The following is a 16986-nucleotide window of genomic DNA, read 5'->3' on the forward strand; positions in this document are numbered from 1 at the left end:
TATTGAAGTTAAAGGGACTGTTTGCATGTGTAATTACCCACCAGTGTAAGTAAGGGGATCACATTTATTCTGCTTAAAGTACTTATGTGACCCTCCCTACAGCAGTATACGAGTTCCTCACAAACTTTAATGTATTTATCCTCACAACACCTCTGTGAGGTGGGAAAGTGTTTTTATCCCATTTTACAGATGGGGAACTGAGGTTCGGAGAGACTGTGATTTGCTTAAGGTCGCATAAGAAATCTGTGGCTACATTCCACACAAAGATGGACTACAAGCCGTCAGGAACAGTATCCCTGATACTGTCACGGCTAACCTGGTGGCTGAACTTTGTGACTTTGTCCTCACCCATAACTATTTCACATTTGGGGACAATGTATACCTTCAAATCAGCGGCACTGCGATGGGTACCCGCATGGCCCCACAGTATGCCAACATTTTTATGGCTGACTTAGAACAACGCTTCCTCAGCTCTCGTCCCCTAATGCCCCTACTCTACTTGCGCTACATTGATGACATCTTCATCATCTGGACCCATGGAAAAGAAGCTCTTGAGGAATTCCACCATGATTTCAACAATTTCCATCCCACCATCAACCTCAGCCTGGACCAGTCCACACAAGAGATCCACTTCCTGGACACTACGGTGCTAATAAGCGATGGTCACATAAACACCACCCTATATCGGAAACCTACTGACCGCTATTCCTACCTACATGCCTCTAGCTTTCATCCAGATCATACCACTCGATCCATTGTCTACAGCCAAGCGCTACGATATAACTGCATTTGCTCCAACCCCTCAGACAGAGACAAACACCTACAAGATCTCTCTCATGCATTCCTACAACTACAATACCCACCTGCTGAAGTGAAGAAACAGATTGACAGAGCCAGAAGAGTACCCAGAAGTCACCTACTACAGGACAGGCCCAACAAAGAAAACAACAGAACGCCACTAGCCATCACCTTCAGCCCCCAACTAAAACCTCTCCAACGCATCATCAAGGATCTACAACCTATCCTGAAGGACGACCCATCACTCTCACAGATCTTGGGAGACAGACCAGTCCTTGCTTACAGACAGCCCCCCAATCTGAAGCAAATACTCACCAGCAACCACACACCACACAACAGAACCACTAACCCAGGAACCTATCCTTGCAACAAAGCCTGTTGCCAACTCTGTCCACATATCTATTCAGGGGATACCATCATAGGGCCTAATCACATCAGCCACACTATCAGAGGCTCGTTCACCTGCGCATCTACCAATGTGATATATGCCATCATGTGCCAGCAATGCCCCTCTGCCATGTACGTTGGCCAAACTGGACAGTCTCTACGTAAAAGAATGAATGGACACAAATCAGACGTCAAGAATTATAACATTCAAAAACCAGTTGGAGAACACTTCAATCTCTCTGGTCACTCGATTACAGACCTAAGAGTGGCTATCCTTCAACAAAAAAAACTTCAAAAACAGACTCCAACGAGAGACTGCTGAATTGGAATTAATTTGCAAACTGGATACAATTAACTTAGGCTTGAATAGAGACTGGGAATGGATGAGTCATTACACAAAGTAAAACTATTTCCCCATGGTATTTCTCCCTCCCACCCCACCCCCCACTGTTCCTCTGATATTCTTGTTAACTGCTGGAATTAGCCTACCTTGCTTGTCACCATGAAAGGTTTTCCTCCTTTCCCCCCCCTGTTGCTGGTGATGGCTTATCTTAAGTGATCACTCTCCTTACAGTGTGTATGATAAACCCATTGTTTCATGTTCTCTGTGTGTGTGTGTGTGTGTGTGTGTGTGTGTATATAAATCTCTCCTCTGTTTTTTCCACCAAATGCATCCGATGAAGTGAGCTGTAGCTCACGAAAGCTTATGCTCTAATAAATTTGTTAGTCTCTAAGGTGCCACAAGTACTGCTTTTCTTTTTGCGAATACAGACTAACACGGCTGCTACTCTGAAACCAGTCTGACCCTGAGAGAAGTTAAATTGCCTCTCTGCTCTGATACATTATGGCAAATATTTTGTTCCTGTGTTCGGGATGTGAATATGTAATTACTCTTAGTTTAATTGATATGTTCCTATTCTTTGCATTATAGAACAAATCTAATTTTTTTTTTTAAAGCCCTCCAGAATGAGACTACTTCTTGTTTCTGGTTGTGTGGTTTTTTTTTTTTTTGTTTTTTTTTTTTACCATTCTTCCTAATTGTTGGTTTCCTGAAACATAGCTTTAATGTTTCCTCTTATGTCCATAGCAGAATCTGTATTCTGACTCCTGGCCCTTATAAAAATATGGTGAATTTTTCCCTCAGCTCAGCCACTAATGAACAATAGTTTATATTGCAGAAACAGCATGTACATACATGACTGGGCATATTTGTATTCAGGAAGGGCATGCTGAACTGAATGAGCAAGAAGACTATTTTCTCTCACTGCTGGAGACTAGCTGGGTGGTTTGTTTCTCTAATCTTAAGAGTCTGTCATTGACAGAGTCCGGTCATGTGTTTTGATTTGTGCTACAGTTATAGCTGGTCTGTTTGAGGTAACATGATTCTTTTCTGAACCCGAATTTTTTATACCTGTGTTTAAAAAATGGCTTTGTAATTGTTTGCGTTCCTGTGTGTATTTGTTTTGCATTGGGCCCCCCCCCCCCTTTGTTTTCCAACTTTATTTAGACATTTGTTTTATAACATTATCCAGACAGTGGAAGAAATCTTGAATTTCTATAAAATTGATAGAACAGATATGACATTATCTCTGGGTAGCTGCCAATGACTGATTCATACTGCTTTATGCTTTCAGATTGGAAATAAGGTCATGAAAATTTCACAGAAATCGTCTTGCTTTTTAGACATAGAATTAATTCTGACATTTAATTAAAAGAGACAGAGTGAGTGCTCTTGGCCCGACAGTTACATCCAGGAGAAGCCCAGTGTATAACACAGACCTCTAAATTACAGACCCGTCTTTCTTTCAGTCCGGGGTGTGTGTGTGTGTGGGGGGGGGGTACTCCTTCAATCAGGAGTTCATACTCCCCTCCAGTTATTCCAGTTACTTCCCCCAACCTTCTTGCATTACCTCAGTCCTGTCTGGATTGAGTTTTAGCCAGCTTGCTGTCATTCAGACTCTCTAAACTTGTACAGACACTGGGTCATTTGTTGCACTGTGTTGGCAGGATTGGAGGTGATACAGGCATACGTGGTTATTGTCAACATGCTGAAGGCATTCTAGCCTGTGTCTCCATGCTAACCCTTCCAATGGCCTTTTATAGATGTTGAACAGGATGGCTGACAAGATGGAACCCTGGGGGTACTCAACAAGGGAGAAACTTCTGGGCAGATGAGCAATTCCTCAAAACTAGCCTCTGGGACCTTACATAAAAATGAATACAGCTACTCAAGAGGGACTCCATCCACACCTGCCAGGGGTCGCAGATGTGTGAACACTATCAAAGACAGATGATAAATTTAGAAGAACGAGCATGAAGACTTAATCTAATTTCAGATGAGAATAATCAGACCGTGCCACCGGTTCAATTTCTGTCCCATGCCCAGACCTACAAATCTGAGAGAGACTCTGAGAACACCAGATTTGCCCTTCTATAATCTCTCTCCTCCAGCTTATCCCAACAAGGGAAATTGGACGCAGGTGGGTTGCTAGCAAGATTACCAGCATCAAGAGATGATTTCTTGAGCAGAGGTCTCACAACATCTTTAATAAAAAGTAACTGACATCCTCATCCCTTTTCCTCCTGCAACTTGGTACTTCTGACAAACTGGCCACTTCTGTTGAGGAGCCTCAGTATTTTGGAGTCCAAGTTTAGGTGCCTAGGTTTGAAAAATTTGGCGTGGAGTTTTATGAACTAGGATTCTGTATCTAATACAAATTACAGTAAAAAGAAAAGGAGTACTTGTGGCACCTTAGAGACTAACAAATTTATTAGAGCATAAGCTTTCGTGAGCTACAGCTCACTTCATCGGATGCATTTTTTTTCCACCAAATGCATCCGATGAAGTGAGCTGTAGCTCACGAAAGCTTATGCTCTAATAAATTTGTTAGTCTCTAAGGTGCCACAAGTACTCCTTTTCTTTTTGCGAATACAGACTAACACGGCTGCTACTCTGAAACAAATTACAGTGTTGATCATGTGCTTTTAAGTTAGTGCCATGCAGTGGCTGAATATAACTTTGATGTTAAGGTGGCAGCCTGTGCTTAACAAAAGGCTTACTGACAAGTTTAATATTAACATATAAACAAAAACGCGTGCACTGATAGATTTCTCGGATGAGATCTAAAACTGAGGTCCTACCACTTGCACAAATTAAACAGTGTCTTGAGCAGCTCAGACCCTCCTGACACCACGCTGTGGAATTCGTTTAATACCAACTCAAAGGAAAGAATAACACATGCAGAATCATTAACTCCATGTCTTACTTAACATACATAATATTAACATTCTGCATTCTCTGTCAGCATAGGTGTTTTTATCACTTGTGCTGTCTTGGCAGCACATTCATTCTCTGGGCTAGAGACAAGATTTTACAGCGCTCTCAAGGGACTTGTTGCTGGTTTTTTTTTGCAAAGAAGCACTAGCAGTCTCCAAAAGTCCAGCTGTGGGTGAGTTGCTGTGATCTGAGACCTTTTAGTGGAGGGTAGAGGGAAGTCCAGTAGGACCTTTTTCCTCTTTGCTCAATGTGTTGGAAAAAATTATACTTACTAAATTAAGTGCCTAGATTTGATTCCCAGTACATGCAGTTGTTAAACAAGTGAAAACTTCATCAAAGCAGATACACACCCAGGTCCAAACACTCCATTTAAAGGTGGAAAGAAAAAGGAAAGGGATATCAGTATCTTCAGCTTAATGCATCAGAGTACTGTAACTTACTCCATTTCTGCTCTACTTCCAACAACTTTAGATTTAGAGTAGCCGTGTTAGTCTGTATCTGCAAAAGGAACAGGAGTACTTGTGGCACCTTAGACACTAATAAATTTATTAGAACATAAGCTTTCGTGGGCTACAGCCCACTTCATCGGATGCATAGAATGGAACAAATAGTAAGAAGATATATACATACAGAGAAGGTGGAAGTTGCCATAGAAACTATAAGAAGCTAATTAATTAAGATGAGCTATTATCAGCAGGAGAAAAAAACTTTTGTAGTGATAATCAAGATGGCCTATTTAGACAGTTGACAAGAAGGTGTGAGGATACTTAGCATAGGGAAATAGATTCAATATGTGTAATGACCCAGCCACTCCCAGTCTCTATTCAAACCCAAGTTAATGGTATCTAGTTTGCATATTAATTCAAGCTCAGCAGTTTCTCCTTGGAGTCTGTTTTTGGAGCTTTTCTGATGCAAAATTGCCACCCTTAAATCTTTTACTGAGTGGCCAGAGAGGTTGAAGTATTCTCGTACCGGTTTTTGAATGTTATGATTCCTGATGTCAGATTTTTATCCATTTATTCTTTTGCGTAGAGACAATCTGGTTTGGCCAACAACTTCTGTCTCCTCCCCTAGTTTTTAACTCCTTCCTGTGGGCCAAAACCTAAAGTAGGATCCATGCCTGCATCTTTAGGAAAGAGAAGTACCTTTGACTTCTAGTAGCATTCCTTACAATCCACCACTATTATGGTCATATTTTTTTTTTCAAATACTTAACTGTTTAATCATATTTTTATCTTTGTGTCTGACAGGTTGGCAGGATTTGTGTATTTTGTTAACATATTGAGCCAGAAAACATCAGCTGTTCCTGGAGAGTTATGGCATGACAGCTGTCTTAGTGTGGTCCAAGGTGAAAGACAGTCATTATGTGGCACAATACTTTATTTTGAATGCCTGTTTACAAAAGCATAAGAAATGCATGATAGAAATGTCCTTTGTTTTGTTCTCTATTTCTAGAAGGTTTGTGAAGCAGGATGATGTGGTAACAGTTGTTTGATCAGAATGTTGTCCTCATGGAGTGAAGGCCATTTGAGGTCTGATGACTTGACTGTCCAAAGGAAATTAGATTATTTTTTTTAAAGATGGAATCAGTTTTAAGAGTTTCTTTTATAAATGTTGACTCACTGATGTGTGCAATCATGCCATCGTGTGGTAAGCTAAACAATGTGAGGCTGAGTCATTGCTCTGCAGGAGACCTCCAAGGCACACCTGGATGGGCTGCAAGACATGGAGTTAATGATTCTGCATGTGTTATTCTTTCCTTTGAGTTAATATTAAACTAATTCCACAGCGTGGTGTCAGGAGGGTCTGAGCTGCTCAAGACACTGTTTAATTTGTGCAAGTGGTAGGACCTCAGTTTTAGATCTCATCTGAGAAATCAATCAATGCACACGTTTTTGTTTGCAAGAGGAGGATTCTGAGCCCTAGTGTTCTGGTCAAATTACAACTCCAGCAATTGCATTCTGAGAAACCACATTCCACCTGCAGATTCAATTGGAAAAAATATCCTTTAACTCTTGCCTTAAATCATTTTGTAGTGTTGTTGTAAACTGATAGGGTAAAATACTGTAAACCCTTAACTACATTTCAGAGGTGGATGAGATTATCCCTCTGGGTACCATTTTAACTTTATAAAGCAATTTGCAATGCATCAGGATTGAAGTGTGACTCTAATGTTAGTTTATTATAATTAGCTGAGCAGGTAGGCGCTTGAAGATGCTGAGGCTTTTTTCATGTGAAAATACAAATGCAGTTGCATTCTCAAACCTTTCCTCACTGATTTTTATAGTATGTCTGATTGCCTCTTCCAACAACTCTAAGTCTAGTAAGACTTGAAATATTCTTGAAAGATTCTTTCCATTTTAGGTTTCAGAGTAGCAGCCGTGTTGGTCTGTATTCGCAAAAAGAAAAGGAGTACTTGTGGCACCTTAGAGACTAGCAAATTTATTGGAGCATAAGCTTTCGTGAGCTAATAAATTTGTTAGTCTCTAAGGTGCCACAAGTACTCCTTTTCTTTTTCCATTTTAGGTTTCAAAGAAAGTCTACTAAGAACTAGCTTTAAATACCAAGAATGCCCTCCTGCAAACCTGACAGTGCCGTTTTAAGGGCTTAGCTAGAAACAAAAATTCAGAACAACTGCCTAGGTTTCTTGTCTGCATCTGAGAGGGGAATCTGATGCTACCTGAAGTCCGCCAAAATTACATTTTCTGGAGCCATCCATGCTTAAGTTCACAAATGCAAGTTGTATAGCGTGCATTCAGTACTTTCACTAATGTTAAAATTTGACCTGGAATTTGACACTCTGTATACAATAAAATATAACTTAGCATTTAAAACTAAAAATATGCGCCACATAATTGATATAGCTAGTGTCCTAATGCTAAAGACAGTTGGAAAAGTAGCTTGGGATTTGGCAGTGTGACTTGCTGAAATCAAAGTGATTTAAATTGCCAATTTTAATCATGATTTGAATTAGCAATCGGGAAACTTTCATTTAAATCCTCGATTTTATTTGTACTTTTTAGTTACTTTCCTAAAAAAGGGTTGATTCTCATTGGGTGGTAACCATTAAAACATGTTGTTTGCAATTAAATATAGCTTTTACACTAACTTTGGTGCTACTTTTTGGTTAACAAGGTTGATATACAGATTTAAGCAATTATATCTCTTAGATTTATTCAGTCTTAATTTTTAAATTTTTGATTGTAAGAAAATGGTGAATGATTCATTTCTTATTTACTAGATAATTAATTTTCTACTTGTGATTTGTGTCCAGCTCAAAATGCATAAAATCGTTTCTGTTTTAATCAATTAAAACAATCTTAAATGTGCTGATACATAATCTTTTTTCTTATCAAAACATGTTTGCCATTTAAAACTAAATTTTTTTTAAACAAAGGAAGCATTATCCATATTTAGTAAATTGAACTGGTCACCATGCTTTTCAAGATTTCCATAGATGTCATTTCTCAGGCCTCATTTTGATTTATAGATTGGAAGAGGAGAACAAGCATTCTTGCTTTTTCAACTCCCAGTTGATTTTTAAAGTTTGAATGAACTAATAATTGAACTGAATAGTTGAATCAACTGAAATGAAGGAAATGTTCTCTCTGCACCTGCAGAAGAGGCTACTGCTGTCAAAAGCTGACTTAGCACTTCAACAGACTCTGGTTCCAGATGCAAGTTGTGACGGTTCTAGGGGCACCCAGGCTTAAGAGTGACCTTGTTGTCACCACCCACCAGTGTGAGGGGGTTTTGCCTGTTCCAGCTGAGTGTTGGCTCCCTAACACAACCAGTCACTCAAGCACTCTCCTCTGGGCTATACCAGCCCTGCCTTTTTCCTACAGGTTGACAACCAAGGTTTCCCAGTCCCGGAACCCCTTCAGTGTGTCCCCTTGTGATGTGCAGCTTCCAATCACTGGAGGGACCCATAGAAATTCCAGATCCTATATTTCCAAAAATCCCAGTTTTATCTTAGACCACCACTCCTGCATACATCCAGCACTTAAGTTCAATTAGTGTGTGTGTGGCTTAAAAAAAAAAGGGGGGGAGGGGGAATTTTATTGAAGAAAGAATGGAGATTCAAAACAAATGTGAGTGATAAATACAAATGGTTACATACAGAACAAAATAATATATGAACTGGGTCCTATATGTATTAACAGTTACCTTCCCTACCTAATAAAGTAGATTCTCATCCCCAAAGTTCAGTCTTTTGCAGTGCTTGCTTGCTGTAAGGAGCTAGGACCCAGTGTTTCATGAAGCACCCCCACTCATGAAGGTATTTCCTCAGTGAATGGATCTGTAGTGTCTTTCTCCATCCTGCGATACCCTGAAGTAGTTTTGTCTTTTATTCATGCAGAGGGATCCCCCTCACTGTCATGTCATCCTTCTCACTTCCAAGTGGTGTTGATGTTGATAGTGTCTTTGCTGGTTTTCCATTGACTTTTCTGGGTTGGTGCAAAGGTAAACAGTTGAGCAATACATTAGATAATTGGCTAGCCAGGGAGGGGGTGACAACTCAAATGGGCCATCATTGAGCCATTATTCCTTGGTGACTCACCTTCACTCCAAGACCATAAGGGCATAATTTTCAATATGGTTGCATTATTCCTTAAATATTGCTCATACCTCTCACAATGACTGAGTATTGATAAGGTACAACCTTTCAGTAGAGACCTCATATGCTGCCTTTTGTGGATAAATACCATGAAAGTGATGTATTAGGTGTAGTGAGTTTGTCAGGTCTAAGACAGGAGTTGCTTGGAAAGAGTGGTGAACCCTTTGCCAGTTGTCACCATGGGCCTCTGTGTCACCAGTGATTTCTACTAGTTCAGTGGTTTGACTTTTTTTAAAGCTTGGCAGCAAATGTATTATTTTTTGTATTTAATTTGTTGTTCAAATAAATTTATAATAATTTTAGGCCTTAACATGAGTTGATGATTTCAAATTTAATTTTAAATAGGCTTATTTTAAAGATAGGCCTGTATTTAATTTAAATTTTTTTTAAAATCAGATTTTTTTTTTATTTTTATGTACTAATTTATTTAAATCATTCATTTTTATCCACCCTGCGACTGGGAAGGGCTTAGCAGAAGATTTTCAGGTGGCTTTAAAAAAAAAAAATGAAATTTCTCACCTCACTACAGTACCTTGAATTTTTGTTTAGTGTGTACCAATATGTACATTTTGTCTACTTAATCTGTATTTGTATTGCCTACTCCTGTAGATTTCTTAAAGATGTATTACAAAATTTTGGAATTAAAACTGTTTAGGTTATGCAATGCATTAATGCAATGAAGTTTTTACCTCTGAAGAACTGGATTTATATCTGGGTTAGATTTTATCCTAGGTGTCATGTCTTCTCTCCCCCCCCCCCATGAACAACGTTACATTTTAATACTACTTTTTTTTTTGCTACTAAACCATATGGCTCTCCTATGCTGAAAGTGCCTGGCCTCCCAATCACATATAATGCCTCTTCTTTTTTTTTTTTCTTTTTTTTTTCCTTTTCTTTAAAAAAAAAAAATCTTATGATTCTCAACTTTTTTGCAGCAAATTGGCAGATGTAGGTAGGAGCAGTGTTCCTCATGCCAGCAAGTTGTCATCTCTTCTTTCCCCTGTTTCTGTTTCTGTTCCTGTTTTCTTGGTTCCCTTTTTTCCTTGTCTGTCTGCCTCTTGTTTGTTTGTTTGTTTTCCCTTCTAGGCTGCTCAGAAGGTATGTGCTATTCAAGGTGGGAGCTGTCACTTGTTGGTTAAGAGAGGCCAGCTACATTTGTTTTCTCAAATGCTGATCTGAGTGGTAGAGGAAGAAAGAGAAGCTTGGGCAGAGGGGCTTCAGTCTTGCACACCTGGTCTTCTCCCAAGGCAGGCTGCATTAGTGGCATCTGCAGGAAGAGAGGAAGAACAAGTGGCTTTAAGGGAGCCACCAAGACAGCTGGTCCAAAAAAAAAAAAAAAAAAAAGCCGGGGAAGGAATAGGAATTCTGGGAGGGGCTGAGAGGGAGTTTTATTTTTGGTGGCTTTTTATCAGTGTCACCATTTTCAAAGGTTGAGGTTTTTTTCCCCAACAGCTTCAGTCTAGCTGCTGCTTTGGTTTCAGCCACTGGAGCAAGTTTGCAATGTGGAGAGGAAAATAATGAAAAGGACAGGTCACTCAGAGCAATCTGGGTCCCCTGGTAAATAGGCCCAAGCAAATTATGGTTTTTTGTTTTTTGTTTTTTTTTTGTATGGCCAAATGTAAAGTCAAACATCTAGGAACAAAGAAAGCAGGCTTTACTTACAGGATGGGGGAGCTCTTTCTTGGGAAGCAGTGAGTTTGAATAAAGGTCTGGAGTCATGATAGATAATTATGTAAGGGGACTGTTGCCTCCTTACTAACATTCAGTGGCGGTGTTTTAGTTCCTAGCTCCAAGTACTCCAAAGGGAAGGGTCGATGGGGAATCATAACCCTGAGACTGACAGCCCCCAGGAACAATGGGGAGAGGCCAGTGCTCCAGGTCAGCCTGAGTGACCAGGCGGGCAGGCTAATCAGGGAGTCAGGAGGCCAGGGAGGTCCCGTCCTCCATGTGAGCCTGAATTGCCTGGGTCAGACCGAGTGGGGCTGAGCTCAGGAGAAAGCAGGGGCCCGAGGTGACCTGGGGAGCAGAGCTGTGCCAGATCCAGAGAGAGCAGGCCTTGTCCTGAGAGCAGAGCTGCAGCCCCAAAGCCAGAGGCACAGCCCAGAGAGAGCAGACTTGCTCTGGGAGCAGAGCTGCAGCAACCAGAGCCAGAGGGGCCAGAAGAGCAGCCCAGGAAGCAGGTCAGTGCTGGGAGCAGAGTCACAGAAGCAGCCTGCAGAGCAGACCTATCCTGGGAGGAGAGCTGTAGCAACCAGAGCCAGAGGGGCCAGAGAAGCAGCCCAGGGAGCTGGAGGCAGAGCAGCAGCCAGGCTCAGACAGAGTGGGGCTGGGGCTGGGGCTGGAGCAGTAGCAGTTCAGAGCCGGGTGTCATGAGCAGCTGGGAAGAGCGAGGGGGGACCCTGGGCAGTGGGCCCAGCACAGGGAGACACCTCAGCCAGGAGGATCTGCAGACCAGACTCAAAGGGGGATTGGTAACCCCGACAGGACGGGGGCAATGCTGGGAAGAAGGGCCCTGCCACCTAGAGCCTGTGGCCACCACCAGAGCGAGTGTCCAATCCACAGCATCCCTGCAGCACAGCCAGGGCCTGAGAAGAAGGCCTGGGACTTACAAGGAACAGACTGGGAACTGCCCTGATGTCCCAGAGACACTATTTGTGATGTTCCCTGCCACAGAGCGGGGTGATGTTTCCTTTAACCTTTCCCATTTCCCCTTATTCTTTTCAAAATTAATTGTTGATTAAATAACTTGCATTTGCTTTAACTTGTATGTAATGGTCAGTGAGTCAGAGAAGTGGCCAGTGCAGAGAGTACCCCGGAGTGGGGACACCCTAGCCCCTGTCCTAGGTGACCACAGCAGGGTTGGGGGTCGAGCCCCCTAGGAATCCTGGGCCCAGCCTTGTTGGGGTTACGAGGACTCTGCCAGACAGGGGAGTGGAAGGGGAGCCCTCAAGGGCAGGGAGGCCACTGGGTAAAGGAAGTGGGAGTGAGGACTCGGATCCTTTCGGTAGCCCACTTCACCGGGGTAGTGCAGAAGCCAGGAAAGTTCCCCTCAATAGTGGGACTATTCCCCCGCTTACATAATTGGCATCACAAACAAGATCCTATCCAGAGGGTCCACCCCATTGGTTTACTGGTTGAGTTCTGGTAGCACTGTCCAGACCTGGTCCAGAACCCTGCCATGGCTGGAACTGAAGAACTACGGGCCCAGTTTGCTGAACTTCAGCGCAGATTGTCAGACCAAGCTGAGGCATTTCAACAAGCTAGAACAAACAGAGAGAAGCCTTATCACTGGCTAAGGCGGTAATAGACCAACAGGCAGCAGAAGCTAAGAAACCCCCTACTATTTATGTCCCAGGGGAGCGGAAGGTCACAGAGTTTGGTGGCTTCCCAACTAGACCAGGAGACATTATGGTAGAGGAGTGGGTCAAGTCTGTGAAAATGGTTCTGCGTGTGCTAAGAGTACCTGACGATGATCATGTGGACTTCATAGAGGAGCACCTCAAGGGCCAGGTCAAGGCCACAGTAAAGTTCATGGCAGTGGCAGACAAAAAAGATGTGGAAAAGATGTTTGAACTCCTCCTGGAAGTGTATGGAGATAAGGTACCTATTGGAACCCGACTAAAGGAGTTCTTTGAGCAAAAGCAGGAGCCCGGTGAAACTGTCCAGGCATATGTGTATGACCTCCAGGAGAGAATGAGCAAAGTGGAGTGGCGAGACTCTCAGCGAGTTCCAGACCCAGATACGGTTCTGAAAGAGCAGTTAGTGCTAGGGCTCCAGGATGATACCCTCCGCCATGAAATGGAAAGGAGGTTTAAGGAAGAGCCCAGTAAGAAGTTCCATGAACTCATGCAGGCTGCCATTATGTGCTCAGAAGAAGAGGAAGTTCCTGTGACAGAGACAGCCAAGCCTAACCCCCGTACACGAAGTAGGGGCCTAGTGAATGCAGCTGCTGGGGAAAAGGTCCTGCCCCAAACACAGTTAACGCTGGAAAGTTTAAGTGAGGCTGTCCAAAAACTGGCGGTCCAACAGGAGGAGATGATAAAAGTGATGACTGCGTTAATGAAAGAAAAAAATCCCCTTAGTATGTCAAAGGGCACCGGTATCCCGAAGAGCCCCACTGAAGGACGAGCTGGGAAGGTGCATCTGTTGCGCTTGTGAGAGGCCAGGGCACACTCGCCGGGAATGTCCACTGGGAAGGAGAACAGAGTCCCAGGCACTCGAAACCAATGGGGCACCAGGAGCAAGTGGCCCATCTGCGGTAGAAGGCCAAGCAGTGACAGAAGGATTCCTAGGCCTCTCCTTGGTGGAAAGTCACTCTGCACACAGTGTTGAAAGGAACGTGGGCAATGCCGGCATATCTAGTGACCTTCTGTAAGTGAGCGTTCGGAGACTGTCTAACTGCTGAAGTATATATAGCAGGGGTGAAGACCAGATGTTTGTTAGATACTGGCTCAGAAGTCAGCAGCATTACTGAGTCGCATTTTCAAAAATATTTGAAAGACAAGGAGCTGACCATGCACAGCACACAGTTTGTACGTCTAACAGCAGTTAATGGACTGGCAATCCCAGTGGTGGGATGCCTCAAAGCAAACATAGACTACATGGGTTAGACGCTGCCAGGTAAATGCATCTTCATCCTGCAAGACAAAGACTCTCTGAAGGAAGCCATATGGGAAAAGGAGTCCCAGGGATTCTAGGGATGAACATAATTAGTGAGCTGAAGGAGCTACCATTGCCAGTAGAAGCAACCAGGAGGATGAACCGTCATGGGCACTCTAAAAAGAATGTTGTGCTGAGTAGAGTACTGGCTCGACTCCCTTTGTCCTGTGGCCCGCCAGGTGGGCTGGGCTGGTTTGTTTACATGCCGCATCCGCGGGTTCAGCTGATCGCAGCTGCCACTGGCCACAGTTCGCTGCTCCAGGCCAATGGGGGCTGCGGGAAGTGGCACGGGGCGAGGGATGTGCTGGCCTCTGCTTCCCACAGTCCTCATTGGCCTGGAGCGGCAAACCGTGGCTAGTGGCAGCTGCGATCAGCTGAACCTGCGGACGCAGCAGGTAAACAAACTGGCCTGGCTCGCCAGGGGGCTTACCCTGGAGTGCTGCGTGCCAAAGGTTGCTGATTCCCTGCAAAAAAACAGTAATGTATTCTGGATTTTTTTCTTCAACAGCAAACATATAATATTTTAACAAAATAAGCATATGAATTCTTGAATTTAGTTAAAAAGAAAAGGAGTACTTGTGGCACCTTAGAGACGAACAAATTTATTTGAGCATAAGCTTTCGTGAGCTACAGCTCACTTCATCGGATATTGAAGTGAGCTGTAGCTCACGAAAGCTTATACTCAAATAAATTTGTTAGTCTCTAAGGTGCCACAAGTACTCCTTTTCTTTTTTGTGAATACAGACTAACACGGCTGCTACTCTGAAACCTGAATTTAGTTAAACATTCAAGTTTTTTAAAATCAGGTTAGTTTTTGTTAAAATTGTTTTGAACTAAAATAGTTAAATGAAATATTTTTTTAAAAATAAAACAAAAATTAAATCAACTATGTCAGCCAGGTCAACATGAGAAACTTAACATATTGGCTTCTGCAGCTAACTCAGTCGGCTTCACCTTCATTTTCCTGTTTTGTTTATAATCTGGAAAAGAAAAACAAGCTTTCCTGCTTTTTCAGATCCCAAACGATTTCTCAATTTGGAATGAATTAGTCCAAAGGAAGAAAATATTCTTTTGACGGGGCAGAAGAAGCTACTGATGTTAAAAGTGAGATTATCACTTCAACAGTCTCTGAATCCAAGTGCTTAAGTGACTTCCACCAGTTCATTGGTGTGACTTTCTTTAAAACATCATCAGCAAACGTATATTTCTTGAATGCTTCACCCTTAGCTCTGACGTTTATTATAGTTGGCATTTTGGAGGGATGATTGCTGGATGTTGATGTTCTAGCCAACTCCTCTTCTTCAGCAGTTAAGGTTTGACCCTGGTACCGAGTATTGAGAATATTTGCAAAAAAATGAGCTGGAGATAGTGCTTGTCCCATAGTGATAGTGCTTGTTTTTTTAATGCTTGTAATTTAACTCTGTTATTGTATATTTCTCTTTTTAAGATCTCACTCAGTTCCCTCCAGATTTCAGCAGCATCAGCAATAAAATCGCTATTTCCCTGCATTTTGTTCAAGGCTACAGCAATAGGCTTCAGGGTACTCAGCATGTGTTCGACATTTCTCTTCAGCCCAGTGTTGAGAACTTTGGCTGTGACGGTGCCATCTATTTTTTCCATGATTTTGTTCACAAACTGTCATCAGATTAGGCCAATTCTTGAGATAGTGCTCAAAACAGTCCACTACTGAGTTCCATGACACGTCTTGTGGGAGAGTTAGCTTGGTTCCTTCCATTTTTTTCAGAGTAGCCGCTGCAAAGTGGATTTTGCAATTTCAACAACATTAGCCTTTATTTCTGGAACATTGAAGTCTTTGGCTAGGAGGTGCATCAAATGAGCACTGCAACTGTATTTTATTAGCTTGGGACTCTCTTCTAAATAATTTCTTCTCCTCTTGGATACATTTGCAGCATTGTCTGTGACCAAGCTGCATACTAGACATTTGAATTTTTTTTCACAGTTTGTTATAGCTTTTACTGCCACTTCTTGTAAGTATTTTGCAGTGTGTGCATATCCTGTTGTATTGATTGTTTCTCTAAGGAAGACATTCCCTTCTTCTGTTGTCTCGCAAGCACATACAACAGGATCATTGTGAACATTGCTCCACCCATCAAGGCTCAGGTTAACAATTTTACCCTCTAGAACTTTTGCACACTCAATTTCTCTTTTTCATACACTTTTTATCCAGCAATTTGCCTGCGACATCTGCTCTGTTGTGTGGACTGTATCCTGGTCTGAATGATTGAACCCTGTTAATGAAGTGTGGGTTCTCAATCATACGGAAAGGAGAGTTTGTTGCATAAACAAATCGGGGAGTTTTTTCATCGGTTACCTCTTTTTGTAATCTGCTGGTTCTTATCACAAACTTATCTATGGTTGTTTCTGGGTGATGAAGTTTTTTTTCTTTTTGCTATAGGTGATATACTATGGCTACATGACGTACATGATGTGACCGAAACATTATCATTGGCAGACAACTCTGAAACTATAGAAAATGATGGTGATCTTGAAGGTTGATAGTCTTCAGAATTCTGTCGAGGATGGATTCTCCTAAACAAAACAAGTCAATGCAGTCATTTAATTATTATTACCATACTGCTCCTTCAGTATTACTCATTGCATTGACTGACACACAGTACTACTTTAAAGGTGAAACTGTAAAAGGAAGATCTGTCTATTCAGCTATTTATTTCTTTTCACATCTGCATCTAAAGTGATAGTACCATAGAGTAACAACTATATTTTTTTTTTGCTCAAACATGAGAATTCAAGAATAGTCCAGAAGGAAGATAGGCAGTCCTTAAGAAAGAAACATGAAATAAAAAAGTTTACCAACCTGAAGATCCTGAATGTTCAGACCTGTTGCTTTCATAGTCTTCAACGCAGGTTCTTCCTGAGAAGGAACACTTCTCATGATTTTGTTTCATTTGGGCAACCAGGCCTTGCATTTCTATTTTGCACACTCGCCTGTCTTACCCACAGGTAGAGGAACTTCATTAAAATATTCCCAAACTGAGTCTCTTTTTACGGCCTGCTGCCATTATAAGTTTTCCCTTCTAGTGAGAGAATGGTATGGTAGATCTCAAATCAATGAGGGCTATGCTCAGAAAGACCTCAAGACTTCTGGAATGTGCTGCTCAAACAGTTTCACTTTTGTTTCTACTGCCTGTCCCTCCCTTCTCACATTGATCTCCAGACCTCCTCTTTGTCCAGATCTATTCCGCCCCCAACAATCTTCTATTCATCG

General features: G+C 42.2%; 1 protein-coding gene and 1 long non-coding RNA gene across 9 annotated transcripts in view; both read left to right on the forward strand.

Annotated features, from left to right (window-relative positions):
* ARHGEF7 (Rho guanine nucleotide exchange factor 7) overlaps positions 1–16986 on the forward strand; it is a 194765-nt gene that overhangs the window by 53830 nt on the left and 123949 nt on the right. The window lies entirely within an intron of this gene.
* Positions 5370–10403, forward strand: LOC122456840. The gene is made up of 2 exons (XR_006275985.1): positions 5370–6826; positions 6989–10403. It is a non-coding gene; the product is annotated as an uncharacterized LOC122456840 (long non-coding RNA).

This window comes from Dermochelys coriacea, chromosome 1, assembly GCF_009764565.3.
Source record: "Dermochelys coriacea isolate rDerCor1 chromosome 1, rDerCor1.pri.v4, whole genome shotgun sequence".
Lineage (NCBI taxonomy): Eukaryota > Metazoa > Chordata > Testudines > Dermochelyidae > Dermochelys > Dermochelys coriacea.